General features: G+C 38.6%; 1 long non-coding RNA gene across 2 annotated transcripts; it reads left to right on the top strand.

Annotated features, from left to right (window-relative positions):
• The first annotated feature begins 494 nt into the window (after window positions 1–494).
• On the top strand, window positions 495–5,656 carry LOC311306037. Of its 2 annotated transcripts, XR_014630116.1 has the most exons (5): window positions 495–619; window positions 700–892; window positions 1,347–3,138; window positions 3,226–3,346; window positions 3,730–5,656. It is a non-coding gene; the product is annotated as an uncharacterized lncRNA (long non-coding RNA). The 2 variants fall into 2 exon arrangements; XR_014630117.1 differs by having other exon boundaries at window positions 497–892.
• The last annotated feature ends 6,786 nt before the right edge of the window (window positions 5,657–12,442 follow it).

The following is a 12,442-nucleotide window of genomic DNA, read 5'->3' as shown; positions in this document are numbered from 1 at the left end:
GAAAGAAAGAAAGAAAGAAAGAAAGAAAGAAAGAAAGAAAGAAAGAAAGAAAGAAAGAAAGAAAGCATTTATTAAAAAATAAGCATTTTAAATTGGTGTTCACCAAAGCTTTCTATCTCTCACTTCATCTTTCATATTTCATATATACCCCTCCGTTCCATCCCCCAGTGGGACCCCATGTCCGTTATCGCTGTTCTTGGGGCAGAATTCAGTCTTTCTTCTCTTCAAAAGCTCCCGACTGTCCAATCTCTCCAGTTATCTTTCTCTTCCTCTTTCTTTTTTCGCTCCCTTACTTCCCCTGGTGGTCGGTGTGTTGGCAGACCGCGGGAGGCAGATGACTCTTCCATCTCTTTGAAATGAGAGAGAGAGAGAGAGAGAGAGAAATCGAGGTAGAGAAAGAGTGAGAGAGTCAACAGCATAGACATCAAACACGGCAAAGTCACGACAAAGGACATTTAGGAAAGCACTTTTGATCTGTTCCACACTCCACCTCCCTCTGCCCTCTTTAAACCTGCCTATTAAAAGTGTAACTCGAACCAGGTTTGTTGGCACAGGAGGAGACATGTTTGGGCTACGGTTACTCCTCTCAGGTCAAAGGTCATCGAATGGGTCTTGTTAGGTACACATGGGACTGTAACAGAGCTTAACTTGTGAATTTATAAAATGTTTGAAAAAAAACTAATTGATTTGTTTTTAAAGGGATAGTTCACCCCAATATGAGAATGTCGTCGTCGTCGTCGTCATTTACTCAACCTCATGTCGGTCCGAACCTGTATGACGTTCTTTTGTGGAACAAAAGCAAGAGAAGTTTAGCAGGATGTTTAAGCTATATTTTCTATACAATGACAGTGAATGGTGACCATGGAATGTCAGCTGAGGAAAAGCCCTAAATGTAAGTTACTGATCATTTCTATATGCTGCAGTTACTGTAAAATATGTAATTCATATTCCAAACTTTATCATTTTTGTGTGGTACATGAAAACCACCTGCAACACAAGACGTTTGTCTACACACACAAAGCTATTGTATGACTTCAGACGACTTTAAATATAGCACAAGAGTCATATGAACTACTATTATTACACTTTGGTACTTTTTGGTCATTTTTAGGGCTTTTAACATTCACTGTATGAAAAAAAAAAAAAACAGCTTGAAAATCCTGGAAGAAAGAAAATCAAACAGATTTGAAACAACATTAGTTAATTAAAATATATATATTTGCTTTTAAAAATATCATTTTAAAATGATTTATGTATATTCACAGGCCTATGAATGCATTGAGCTGTATGTGATAACGTTAAACCAATGTTTAGTTAATCTCACAAAAGAACCCGAATCTACACAGTCGCTTTGGCACAGTTGGAGAGATGGATATATTCGGCAGGAGAGACACACTGATCGCTTTCATTCTGCCACTGGAGAGAGGGAACAAAGGACAGAGTTCAAAGGTCAGAACTGCAGGCCTCAAAAGAGTACAAGACAAAACATACAAACACACATACCAACACACTCAAAACTACAAGCCTAACACAAAAACGCCCCCACACGTTCATTTTATTATTAAGTATTAAAATCTGGTTGCAATTTGCTGTGCAACAGGAAGGACTGTATTGATGTTTTTGAAAGAAGTCTATTCTGCTCACCAAGGCTCCATTTATTTGATCAACAATACAGTAAAACAGTAATAATGTGAAAAATGATTACAATTTAAAATAAATGTTTTCTATTTGAATACATTTTACAATATAATCACCTATTCCTGTGACTAAAGCTGAATTTTCAGCATCATTACTAATCATTCTAATATGCTGCTTTGGTGCTCAGTTAATATCAATTAATATTGATGCTCAGTTATTAATAATGGTTTTTATTATTATCAATTTTGAAAAGATGCTTAATATTTGTGTGGAAACCATTGATTTCAAGGTTATTTGAATGATTAGAAAGTTCAATGAACAGAATTTATTTGAAATAGAAATCTTTTGTAATATTAAAAATACTTTAATGACACTAGATCAATTTAATGTGTCCTTGCTGAATAAAAGTATTTTACTTACCCCATACCTTTGAATGGTAGTGTTATTAAAGTTTCCACAAAAATTTGAATCAGCAAAAACTCTTTTCAACATTGATAATATTAATAAATGTTTCTTGGCAGCATAATTTAAAATAATTTATATTTGAGGTATGAGAGGATATGAAGTCACCAGTTTGTTTATAATGCTTCCATCCGAGACAAGTGTGGACAACGGAGAGTCATATTAACAAACTTACAAAGAGATTAAAGGGACCAGTGCCTGATTCAAATGCTACTAAAAGGCCAATGAAAGAAAAACCACATCAATAAATGTCATGGCTTTAAGAGCTGGCACAAACAAACGCTCAAGGACAGTCGGGTTGTGTTTACTCTCTGCTTGGTGTGCGTGTTGGTGTGCATGAGTATGTTAGCGTTCATTCTTCAAAACTTTCAGGAAACATGTCTCTACAGGGTGTGTCATAAGCATGTAATCTTGGGAGAGTGCTCATAAAATGTCCTAAAAGCTTTCTAAGGGTCAGTGTTTGAGTAAGTGCACATGTTTGTTTAACCATCTTTGTGTGTGGTTTATGTTCCTTAGGGTCTCAGGCGTTATGTAATGCATGTCTTCTGCAACTTATTAAGGCTTTCAGTGATGTTTGTATGTGTGTTTCTGTGTATGTGTCACATAGCAACCTGGTGGTCATGTTCAGTATGTGTTTTGGCTGGAACTGTATAACTATACACTTAAAGCAATAGGTCACCCAAAAATGAAAATTCAGTCATTGTTTACTCACCTTTATGTCATTTGAAGTATGAATTTTCATGAAACACGATGAAAAAGTTATATAATGCAGAATGTTCTTATAATATGCTAGTGACCACCAGCTTGTTCCTCAATCCTCACACAAAGCTATATGACTTCAGAAGACTCAGAAAAGCTGCATGAATACTTGTATAATGCTTTTTATCCTTTTTGGAGCATGACAGTCCCTGGTCACTATCCACTTTATGGAAGCAAGGAGCATGAACATTCTTCATGACTTCTCCTTTTGTAGTCCAGGGATGAAAGAAAGTCATACGGTTTGGAACGACATGAGGGTGAAATGAAATCTTTTATTTTGTAAGTGAACTATCTCTTGAATTCAAATATTCATGCAGACCAATAAAAATCCCATTACATCCATATAATACTCTGTTCACTTTGCAGTGAGATGGAACCATTAAGGAGGAGAGGCCACCAGATAAGATTCCTAGACAGAGAAGAAAATAGTTCTAGAGACAAGGACATTTTTTGCTGCTCTTGTTGGAGAAGGGTCATGGTATCTCAAGTGAGCTTTTGAGAGATATGATGAAACTTATTTAGACTCATTCCTCATTTTTAAACATATAGGGCTGCAAAAACACAGTAAAAACACTAATTTATTTAAAAGAACAGTTTTCTATTTCAATATATTTAAACATTTAATTTATTCATGTGATGTGTTTCCTTTTGTGACATTATAATGCATTTATGTGTCCTTTCTGAATAAAAGACGTAAATGTAAATGTCCAAAGGCATGTCTAAATACATGGCCAAAAACAAATATACATATAAGCACACATGCACTTAGTCTATCTGAATGTCTTACCCTCCATTACAGCATTGATGGTCAAGTATGTGACTGTGTAAAGAGTTGTGCTTAAGTCTGAACTGTATCTCAATCTCACTCAGTATCTCCAGGGAGATGGTCTGAGGTCAGACTCTAAAAGCCCAGGAGAGAGGTCCTATCTCAGCAACACTTTCCAGCGCCTCTCCATCTCTACACTACCAGATAGCACAGAAGCAAAGCCAGCTATGTGTCTGCATATGGGTGGAAGCATGTGACATCACTGAAACAAATGTCTCCTGTGGTTACTATGAAGGCAGATGGTCACACATTCAAAGCCGATGTGGTCATGTAGTGTTTGCCTCACAGACCCAATAAAAGACAGACGGAGCCAGAAAACAGACTTTTGTCTAACGTACAGTTGCTCACAAAGATAAACATGTAAATGGGGGTTATGCGCAAGAAATTTCCATACTCTGTAAAACAGGTTGCATTGCTTCCAGTTCGGGTCTTTTGTATGTGCTTTGTGAAATATAGAGCCATTTTACTCAAAATACCTTCAAAAGAGATATATGAGCATAACCGATGTCCATAACGTATGCAGACTGAAAAGTTTGTTGTTCTTCTTCTCACCAACATTTACATATTTAAGTCGAATAAAACGGCAAAGATAAAAAGAACTAGCTAGGTTAGCTGATTACCTTAACAGTCCATAGATATCGCCGCCAGTTCGTACTGTCGTTACCACTTTTTCTGACAAGCGGATGCAATGAGACCTGTTTTCTTGTTTGTTCATGTGACATTCGCATTTAAAGCCTTTAACGCTTTTTTCAGCATGCCACATGGATGCTGGTGCACAAATGCAACAGCAGTAATTCAGGCAATCTCAGATGAGCCTGTTATTTTTAAATGAAAACAAAGCTGGTATACTGTTTTCGAACATTCTGCTGCCGAACTAAGAAAAGAGCCGTTAAGAAACCATCTGATCATAGAGATGTGGATATGTTTGCGCCACTTCTGCATTTCCCCACTCCAGTATATTCATGTTTTTACTCTTATCTAACCTTGGCAGACTGACTGAACACATTAATCTGAAAAGATTTCCTTGTCGTATAATCACCATGGACCAAGGGCAGTTTGAAGATAAAAGCTGCCACAAAATGTTCCGGAAGCATTTTGCTGGAGACTTGGTTCTCAAAAAAAAGTGGCTTCGTTTAGGCCAGATATTATTAGAAATGACGTCACACACATGCATTCTTCGATTTAATTTAAGGTATATTTGGGGTTTAAAGGTTTATTTTACGTCAACTCATTTTTAAAGAAAAAGTTCAACCAAAAATGAAAATTCTCATTTCATTTACTCACTTTTAGGTTGTCCCAAAGTGGTTTGACTTTTTTATCTGTATAATAATACTCACACAATTTTTCATTCAACAACAATTCATGGTGACCACATTAAGCTCCAAAGAGAAAACAAACCAAAAAAAAAAACCTTCTCAATGTAATCCATTTGTGGTGTGTGCTTCCAAGCATCCTCAAGCCATTCAACATAATGGCTTTTTGTGTCAAACAGTTAATCACAAAAAATAAATAAATATATAAAAACTAGCAAACTATTGCTATTTAATCATTGAGTAAGTGAGCTGAACAGTATGTTTTATTACAAATGGTGAACCAAATTAATTGATTCATTTAAAAGATTCGGCTCAAAAGAATGTTTCGAAACCTGACAGTCTCTGGTTCACTATATGGCAGCATCCGAAATCGCATACTCTCTTGAATAGGTAGTTATTTTGAAAAAGTAATTACTTCACGGCGTATCATATGACCTATCAGTGTCCATGCCCATCACATACAGAATCTCACTGGTAGTAGGTCATTCAGGTACCTTTTGCCTACTCTTTAATGAGTACTGTGAATTTGGACATACTCCTTTTGTCACATACTTTGTTTTTCACCTACTATATAGCCTAGTAGGGAAGTATGTGATTTCAGATACACCGCAAGCGGCAAGAGTTTAAAAAAAACTCTGAAAAAAACAACAACAACAACAGCACACAGGTTTGGAATGACATGAGGGTGAATAAGTAACAGACCTTTCATTTTTGGGTGAACTGTTAATTTGTTAACTTTTAAGAACACATTATTCTAATAAATATACTATCACACTGCAAAAAATGCTTTTCTTACTTAGTATTTTTGTCTGGTTTCCAGTCCAAATATCTAAAAATTCTTAAATCAAGATGCATTTACTAGATAAGTAAAATTAGATAAGATATTATGTCTTGTTTTCCGGGGGAATTAATCAAAATTAATTCAAACAGAAAACAAGATTATTTTTCTTAGCCCATGGACAGATAATTTTGCTTGTTTTAAGCAAAAACACACTTAATTTTGATTAATTCCCCCGGAAAACAAGACATTTTATCTTATCTAATTTTACTTATCTAGTAAATGCATCTTGATTTAAGAATTTTTAGATATTTGGACTGAAAACAAGACAAAAATACTAAGTAAGAAAAGCATTTTTTGCAGTGCAAACATTTCAAGAAAAGGAGTTTGTCCTTTACTGCTTCGGTATATGTGTGGCGGGTGGGTGTCTAGTAGTTTCTGAGTTAGTGCACTAACTTTCTCAAACCTGTGGGTGGCACAAAGATCACCTGCGCGCTGCCATGAACTTGTGATTTATGTAAGGTTGAATGTGTATGTGAGAGGATTACATTCTCACTCTGGACTTTATCCACTGCTTCCTGCCAAGCTTTGCCAGTCGGTCACAATCAGACTAATGGAATGAAGTTTATCAGAGCAAGATGAACTTTGACCTGTAAAGCCTAAACAAGACTCGAGACAGGGTGAGGCTCATAATAGACACTTAGCCTATCGTATGTGCGGAATTCCCACAAACACACACTCTTTTTTAATTGAATACTGAATAGAAGGAAGATCAAGAGTGTCTTTTCCTGCTGCTGGAGGAAAGAATAAAAGCAAGGTATGACCTACCACAGAGAGGACAAAGAGATGACTCTGTAGCAGGTAAACCAAGACATCTGCTGAAACATGGGATGAAACACTGTCATCCATCTGAATTCTCTCTCTCTCTGACTGTCTCGTTGCTCACTCTTTCTATCTCACTTTCTTTCTGGTATCAAAGCGACATTGCTTTGGCTAATCAGCTACTCCTTTGATCCCTGTCTGTCAGGACCCCTGGGGACTCTAGGTTGCCCTTTTATCTGCCTGACTACTGGGTCTTTTCAGAGAAAAGAGTGATAATCTGATTAACTGTAATACTTATCCTTGTAAGAGAGAAAAGGAGAAAGAGGGAGAGATAGAAATACAAAAAGAGAGACCGAGAGCAAAAGACAGAAATTGTTTGGGTGGAAAGGGGTGTGGAGACTTGTGTCTCTCAAACTATGCACAGTCTTCTGGTGAAACTTATGCAAAACAAATGCCTAAAATGAACAACAGTGCACAAAAGTCCTGGACATACAAATCAGACACACCTGTATCAGCAAAGATAAACATATTAGATATACAGTATCTCACAAAAGTGAGTACACCCCTACCATTTCAGCAAACATTTTAGTATATCTTTTCAAGGGACAATACTATAGAAATGAAACTTTTTAAAACTTTTTTTAGATTTTAGAGTAGTCAATGTGCTTGTATAGCAGTATATATTTACTGTCCTCTGAAAATAACTCAACATACAGCCATTATTGTCAAAATAGCTGGCAACAAAAGTGAGTACACCCTAAGTGAACATGTCAAAACTGTGTCCAAAGTGTCAATATTTTGTGTTAGCACCATTGTTATCTAGCACTGCCTTAATCCTCCTAGACATGGAACCAGAGCTGCACAGGTTGTTGCTGGGATCCTCTTCCACTCCTCTATAATTATATCATGGAGCTGCTGGATGTTAGACAAATGGTGCTTCTCCACCTTCCGCTTGAGGATGCCCCACAGGTGCTCAATAGGGTTCAGGTCTAGATAAATGCTTGGCCACTCCATCACCTTCAGCTTCCTCAGCAAGGCAGTTGTCATCTTGGCGGTGTGTTTGGGGTCGTTATCATGCCGTTCGGTTTCTGAAGGGAGGGCATCATGTTCTGCTTCAGAATGTTGCAGTACATGTTGGAATCCATGTTTTCCTCAATGAAGCTTAGCTCCCCAGTAACAGCAGCACTCATGCAGCCCCAGACCATGATGCTACCACCACTATGCTTGACTGTAGGCAAGACACAATGTTCTTGGTACTCCTCACCAGGGTGTCGCCAGACTCGCCACACATGCTGGACACCATCTGAGCCAAACAAGTTTATCTTAGTCTCATCAGACTACAGGACATGGTTCCAGTAATTCATGCTCTTGGACAGGTTGCTTTCAGCAAAATGTTTGCGGGCTTTCTTGTGAGCCAGCTTCAGAAGAGGCTTCCTTCAGGGACGACGGCCATGCAAACCGACTTGTTGGAGTGTCCAAGGTATGGTCTGAGCACTGCTGACCTTCCACTTCTGTAACCTCTAAAGCAATGCTGGCAGCACTCATGTGTCTGTTTTTTGAAGCCAGCTTCTGCACCTGACGCACAGCACAGCTTCTTTGATTGACCCTTGCGAGGCCTGTTCCAAGTGGAACCCGTCTAGGAAAACCTCTGTATGACCCTGGCCAATACTGTAACTCAGTTTCAGGGTGTTACCAATCTTCTTATAGCCTAGGTCAACTTTGTGTAGAGCAACAATTCTAATTCTCAAATCCTTAGAGAGTTCTTTGCCATAAGGTGCAATGTTGAACATCCAGTGGTCAGTATGAGAGAATTGTACTCAAAGCACAACTGCTTTAATACAAGATACACAAATTTGTATGGTCCTGTCAAGCAGACAAAAACATGAAAATGATGAATAGGACATGTGGCTTTGCATGGTTAAACGACGTACAGCTCTTATGACTTAGGGTGTACTCACTTTTTTGTTGCCAGCTATTTTGACAATAATGGCTGTATGTTGAGTTATTTTCAGAGGACAGTAAATACTGCTATACAAGCAGCACATTGACTACTCTAAAATATATCCAAGTTTCATTTCTATAGTATTGTCCCTTGAGAAGATATACTAAAATGTTTGATGAAATGTGAGGGGTGTACTTACTTTCGTGAGATACTGTATATAAGCAAACAAAAAGAAAGCCCGGCGTTTAGATTCACATACAAATATTGAGCCAAACATCTCTCTGCAGTAAGTATAACTGGCCTTCTTTTACTGCTGTTTGTTTTCAGGATAATTTGTTTGGAAGGACAAAGTTTATCTACCTATTCCAACCCCCCCAGCAAATCATCCACTTCCTCCTCCTGTTTGTGCCAAGAACACCCTCAAACAGCTCGATCTCTCAGGCACCATTTCTATTTTAGCATCATTGACACTGTGTTTATAATATTTTTAATTAGCTTTTACTTTTGTATTTCCCATTTTAATTTTAAAATTTTAGTAATTTTGCTGTGTGCTTTTGTCATTATTGTTAGTATTATGTCTATATCGTTTTTCAAATTTTTTATTTCAGTTTTAGTTGCACACACTGCAAAGTGTAGAAAAGGCAAGCAATGAAGAGTGTGAGAGAGAGGAGGAGAGCAAACAGGTCTAGACCAGGCCATATGGAATAAGATATGATGTCCTCTCAAGAAAATATTTTAAATGGTCACTTACTTTAAGGATGTCCTTTGATGGAACGCATGACGGATAGGAATGCGAGAGCTCCATTTTGAGGGCACGATAAGAGCTGTGATAGTCTGAAATCATGTGAGAAAACAGAGAATTGGATTTCAGAACTTTCTTGTCTAAAAATTGTTATAGTTGAATGAACACCTATGTTTCTTATACTGACATCAAATGGCATGGATGTAGCATTACACGAATGCAATAGTTCTCAGTTACCGATGCCATTGTAGAAATTTGCTATTCATAGTTCGACATTATTGTATTATGTGAATGAAAGCGTCCAATAATGGGGGTTAATGAGATAAATGTATGCGATTTCAAAATGGCAACCCCCATGAAGCGACCTTCTCAATGTAAAATAAAACAGCTTTTATTTGCTTTTATTAAATAATATTCTTTATAGTATTATCTTATATTATTATATCATATGAATGTACACATCATTCAAAATGGTAAGATTTTTCAAATGTTTTTAATGTTCATCAAGGCTACATTTATTTAATCAAAAATACAGTAGCAGTTGAAAGTTGAAAAGATAAATATTTTGTAAGTTTATAAATGTCTTTGCTGTCACTTTTGATCAATTTAATGCATCCTTGCTGAATAAAAGTATAATTTCTTTTTTCTTTTTTGATTTAAACATGATTTAAACAGTTAATTTCTGCAGAGGTTAAAAAAAAACGTTTCAAATGGAAACAAAATGATCTGACTGGAATAATACAAGGACCTTTTCAAAAAAATATCCCTCTGTCTCATTGGCTCAAGTTTTATCTTATTTTTATGAACACAAACAGCAGTCAAGCAAGATACAGTATTTCACTTTATCCAGAACACATCTGTATGGTCCCTTCTGTATGGTCCCTGCCTCCCTCTCCAGCTAAAGGTCTGTCCTTCACGTGTCAATGGACACCCGCAACCACCATGGAAGAGCAGCAACAGACAGCAACATTATTATCTGTTTCATGCTTAAAGAGATCTTTCATACTGATGTCTTCCTGTCACGACATTTTTTAAAAACACAAAGCTTCTTCACTGAAGTGGTGAGGTGGTATCTGAAAGAAAAAAAGTTTCAGATAAATGTAAAGAGATACACAGTTTTCTTTTTTAGAAACTGCCATGCTATGGAAGAAGGTACATTGCCCAGCATACAGATGGATTAGTTAAAATCACTGGGATTCTTACAGGATTAAGAGTGTTCTGGCATTTCCATTGTGTTAGCGGGCTGGCAGGGTTTGGGGTCATTCATCCAAAAATAACATATGGCTTAAAGAGGGGGGAGAAAATTACCCAGCTGAACGGCAAAAACGACAGCAGCACACTGACAGCTTGTTTAGAGACAACCAATAACAGCAGACACTTTATGTAATGATGTTTTTGTCGTAATGTCTGATTTCAGTTTTTGCTTAAAAATGACATACACGCAATCAAAAGGCTCAAATCCACATCTCAATCTGTAAATGGATTGCAGACACCCTGGCCTGTACGCACAACACTATGACACACTACAGCAAAGGTTAGGTTACACTCATTTCAGCCTGCTCACTGTAATTGCATGGTTGTGTTTCCCATCAACCAACCCATTTCCAAACTCAACTCTCATTAAATACAGTGGGAAGAAATGTTTGCGTCTGAATGTGATGTTTATGGACTATATACGGAGAGATGGCCTCATTCACACAATAACAAGACTGAAACTGGATCTCTGATCCTCAGGAAATTTAGAAGGAAATGTGGGTTTTTAAGAGGCAAAATGTACGTCAGAAATAATGCTTTATGACTCAGTTTGTCATCTCAAATGAATGATAAGAAATTCAGAAATCTTTCCTAAGAGTTTGATTGCCGTTTAGAAAGGGGGAAGCTTATTGGAAATACTGTAGCTGCACAAAATCCTAAATTTCCCAAACCACAGTGGAACTCGGAAATGTGTTTGTTTATTTTCATTGCAGTAAAAAAACGATCTAATGGGGACTAAAAAATACTCTGGTTGGGATAACAGTTGCGTGTGTAATGGGCTGTGCGAATATTCCCACACTGTGTGAGTCGTCAAGAACGAAGCAACCATCAACTCCGATTCCCAGACACATGTTCCATCTCCAGTAGTCATCTCTCTGCACGCTCCAGACAGAACTCGCCATTGCACCCCAGAGTGTCCAGTAGGGCACGAGAGATCATCCATGGCAGACCTGACCTCGACACCTGAGCTTGCCATGGAACTAGAGCCTGAGCCAACGCCCGCTACGGACCACATGCGAGAGCCACCTCCATCCACAGGGTCAGGCCCTTCCGACGTGTCTGTCCTAGAGCTTTATCCAGAAGCCACCTCCGTCTCGAGGCCGGAGCCCACCATAAAGTCAATCCCAGAGTCCGTATTCTTCAAGTATTCTGTTCTCAGATCCACTCCCACCCTGTCACCTGCCCATCCTGTTGACTTCACCGCTGGCTCAATCCAGCCGCTGGGTCTCACCTGCTCCTCTGGTGTCGCACAGCTTCTCGGCTCCACTTTCTCCGCTGACACCCTCCAGCTCTGCCCCAGGTTTTCTCTCCGTCAGTTTGGCTTCACCTCTAACCTCCAGGCCCATGACTCCACCTTGGCTTTGCGCTCCCTCAGCTCTGCCGTGATCCGACATCACTCGGACTCCACCAGGCTCCCTCGTCCCTTTGGCTACAACCTGGTCTCTCGTCACCCTGGTTCCTCAGACTTCTGGGCCTCCACTTTCCACCCCTTTGGCTCCACAGGGTTCTTCCTTCCTTCCGGCTCCACCTTGGTCCTCATCCCCTTTGGTCTCACCCCGTTCTGCCAGGCCTCCGTCCTCACCTCAGACAGCGGCTTTGCCCTGGACTTCCAGGCCTACAATGTCGCCTCAGTCTGTAGTAGGGCTTTGACTTTTGCCCAAAAATCATATTCGAAGTTCGTTTGTTTATTAATATTAATATTTGAATATTTATTAATAATATTTTGACCATTAAATGCCTTCAGTAAGACCTATATTGGTATCTTACACATTACTTTGTCCTTACTCGTGATTTTTCCTTGTTTCTTTGGGAACCCAAAGTAGCGCCACACATTGCTTTTCAAATTGTCAGGAGTGTAGATTTCGAACTCCTCGTCAGGCGTGGTTGTTGTAGGCGTTGGCGCGGC

This window comes from Rutilus rutilus (assembly GCF_951802725.1).
Source record: "Rutilus rutilus genome assembly, chromosome: 16".
Taxonomy (NCBI): Eukaryota; Metazoa; Chordata; class Actinopteri; order Cypriniformes; family Leuciscidae; genus Rutilus; species Rutilus rutilus.
The sequence above is the reverse complement of the archived record's forward strand: the minus strand, read 5'-3'. Positions and strand labels throughout refer to the sequence as shown.